This window comes from Muscardinus avellanarius, assembly GCF_963383645.1.
Source record: "Muscardinus avellanarius genome assembly, chromosome: 13".
NCBI lineage: Eukaryota > Metazoa > Chordata > Mammalia > Rodentia > Gliridae > Muscardinus > Muscardinus avellanarius.
In genome coordinates, this window is record NC_137799.1 from 74,626,564 (window position 1) to 74,630,226 (window position 3,663).

Below are 3,663 nucleotides of genomic sequence, written 5' to 3' on the forward strand. Positions count from 1 at the left end.
TCCCCAAAGCCCCCCTCTGAACACTGCTACACGGGGGACCAGGCCTTCAACATTCCTAATCTAAACCATAACACTCCTCAAGAAAGACATTTATATGGTTGTTTCACTTAAAATTCTTTGGAGTTTTCTGATGCTCTTATAAAGCTCAAGTGCACTAGGCTGGACTGTAAGACCCGGCACAATGTGGTCCTTGTCGCTTCTGTGGCCCCAACTCTCACATTCTAGTTGCAAATTAATCAACGTCCTCATTTCCTCTAGAGCCCTGAACTGTTTCCCCCCTGGGTCTTTGCATTGGAATTTTGCTTCCTGGTTTGTGGAGCGCTTCCCTATTTGTGAGGCCTCAGCTCGCGAGGGTCTCCCTCACGGGGACCCTTCCCCAGTCTCCTTGTCTAGGTTGAGGTCCTCTCCTCTGTGTAGTGCCATCCCGGCAGGTCATCATCTGTTCATTTCTCTGCCACCTCCATTAGTCTGTAAAATTGCTCAAGATTAGGCACCATCATGTCTTTCAGATAAAATTTTCTCTCTTGTACCTAGCACAGTACCTGGTGAGCACGTAGTAGGTGCCCAGACCATATTTCTTAACTGAATGGTTGCCTTGGAATACTTTCTTGAGAGAAGGGATTGGGATGTAAGTTATTTTATGGCTCCCATGCTGCTATTTATTTGGGCACCTGAACCAGTCAATTCAGATTGAAGAAATTCTGAACACCTGTATGTGCTGGCTGCTTTCACCTATGCTATTTCACTTGGTCTTTCCCTTAATTTTTTTTTTTTTTTTTTACAGAGAGGGACACCTAGGCTCAGTGAGGATGAACATGATGATAATAACCAATGCATTGGCCGGGTGTGGTGGCGCACGTTTGTAATCCCCGCGCTTGGGAGGCGGAGACAGGAGGATCGCGCTGGTTCGAAGCCAGCCTCGCTGGCTTAAGAGACCTTGTTTCCAAATAAAAATATAAAATAGGTCTGGGAGTGTAGCCCGGAGATAGAAGAGTTTCCGGGAACCCCAGTACCACCAAATAAATAAATAAAATAACCAATGCATTGGAAGAACTCTGGCTTCAGAGTTGCTCTCAGCCCTCTAACAGGTGTGATCTCTCCAGACATTTAGCCCTTTTTATACCATCAAGGTGTGAAGGCCATCTGCTAGGCTATCCACTTGCAGCAGAAGGATCCTTGAACTACCACTGTAACAGTAAAACTAAGATCAAAATCAAACTGGCATCCTGGAGAGGACTGGGTGGTGGTGGGGGGACTCTGGTCTGGGAATCCAAACACCTGGATTCTCATCTTGCCTTTGTTACTTACTAGCTGTTTTAACCTTGGGTGAGATTAGGGCCTTAGCTTTTTCATGTATACAATGAGTGACTGGATAAATTTTAGAGGCCCTTCAGCTTTAAATTCTGTAATCCTAAACTTGCCAGCTGGTATCAGGCATTGAAATTGCACCATGATTACTGCTCTGGGTATCATTAAGTCTACCTGGGACATCACACCTCTCAGGGGCTTTCTTGAAATCACATTCTGAAAGAATGAACAGAGTAAACACAATTTCATATCAGCAACTTCTTTACTTTTTTGTACATATACAGGTAACAAAATAATAACTATGAGCCGAGGGAGAATTGAATGGAAAGGGAATGTGCCACCCTTCCATCTGCTGTCATTCCTGGCCTTTGAATAAGCCCCAGGAAAATTTGCTCGTCTTTTGCCTACCTTTCCATACTCATCAAACAAAGACGCCTTTAATGGACACTTATATGAAAATTGTTTGTAGCTCTGGATCTCTTGAAATTACCTCATGTATTTAAGCAATTAGCAATCAGATTTCACATCTCAATGCTACATGAGCAAATCTGAAATATAAAAATGCAAATTGTAGAGAATGAAAATAGATTTTAGGTTATTTGCACATAAATTTATTTCCATGAACAATTAAAACTTACAATATTTATAATGATTTTTAAAGTGATAAAGTAAATAGAATAATTATATCAATGCATGAACTTAGTAAGATAACAGGAAAGCTGTCATTCTGAATTTAAAAAGAAAGAACCAATCTTGGCTTTAATGTAGTTGAAAACAAGGGACATTATAGTGTAATTTAAATATATATGTAATTTAATAAATATACCATATGATAGATCATATATAAGTGACTGCCTTAAAATGTTCTTAAAAAATTAAAGGTATGAAAAGAAAACAGAAAAAAATTAAAATTAACAGGAGGCTTGAACTTGAGGATTAATCTGGTATCAAAATGATAGAATGCAAAATAGAAAATAAGGATATTTATTTTTTCCTATTTTCTTTCTGAGTAATAAATTTTAATCTGGGTGACAATTTTGAAACTTTATCACACATCAGGAAATCTATTTGCTTTTCCTGTCTCCAGCTGCCTTGACAATTTAGAGAAGACAATTTAGTTTTCTGGTAAGATTAGTCACTATGCTTGGAATTACTATTTTATAAAAAGGATTAAATCTGCCGGGCATGGTGGCACAAGCTTGTAATCCCCACGCTTGGGAAGCAGAGACAGGAGGATCGCGTAGATTCAAAGCCAGCCTTGCTGGCTTAAGAGATCCTGCTTCCAAATAAAAATATAAAATAGGTCTGGGAGTGTGGCCTGGAGGTAGAAGGGTTTCCAGGAACCCCAGTACCACCAAAAAAGAAAGAAAGAAAGAAAGAAAGAAAGAAAGAAAGAAAGAAAGAAAGAAAGAAAGAAAGAAGAAAGAAAAAAGGATTAAATCTTTGTAACTTTTGGAAAATGATGGAGATATCCCAACAGGAATGGCACCATAGATTTCAGCCTTATTGCAACTTGAATAGATTTTTAGATTTTCCACTTTTCATGAGAAAAATGTCTTTTGTTTCCTTTTGGTTCCATTTTGTATATTAAGATGAGGTCTCTGCCACCAAAATGACTGGAACATGGGCACTGTGGGGTGGTCATGTAGAGGCCAAATCTCACAGATCACAGATAGGAAATTTCCTAAGGATCTTACTATGGGGGGGAATGCAAAATATAGTTCTTTAATATGTTTAGAATCAAAGCTATAGTTCTAAGCAGGCTTTTGCAGTATTGAGACATCTCACAAAAAGTGGATCTCTTTTTTATTCTTTTAGATATGGTGCATTTTTTTTGAGAAGTTAATTAAGAACAGCACTGCTCCCATGTTGACAACAAATCAATGATAATATTCTAGAGTCTTAAGCATCTTCCTCCAAAAAATAGACTCAAGTGAGAAATCCCATTTTTCTTGTTCATAAAATTGCTAGTTTGATTTGTCTCAGTGACAATGTAAAAATGTGTTATCACCTATGGACCATATAGAATTTTTATTTCACTTTTTGAAATTCAGAAGAAAGCAAGTAATAAGAGAAGTTTCAGCATTAAATTGTAGAGAGGAACTTCACCTGAATTTCAAAACAACAATATAGGCCTAGGGGGTAGGTCTATATCATCTTTTTGATGATGTCTGAATGTTTATGTTGCCCTCAAATCCATATGTTGAAACCCTAACCCCCAAGACTGTGTGGCATTAGGACCTGGGGCCTTTGGAGGGTAATTTGGTCATGAAGGTAGAGTCCTTATAAATGAGATTAGTGCCATTATAAAAGAATCCCCAATAGCTGCCTTGTCTCTTTCACCCGAAGAAGACC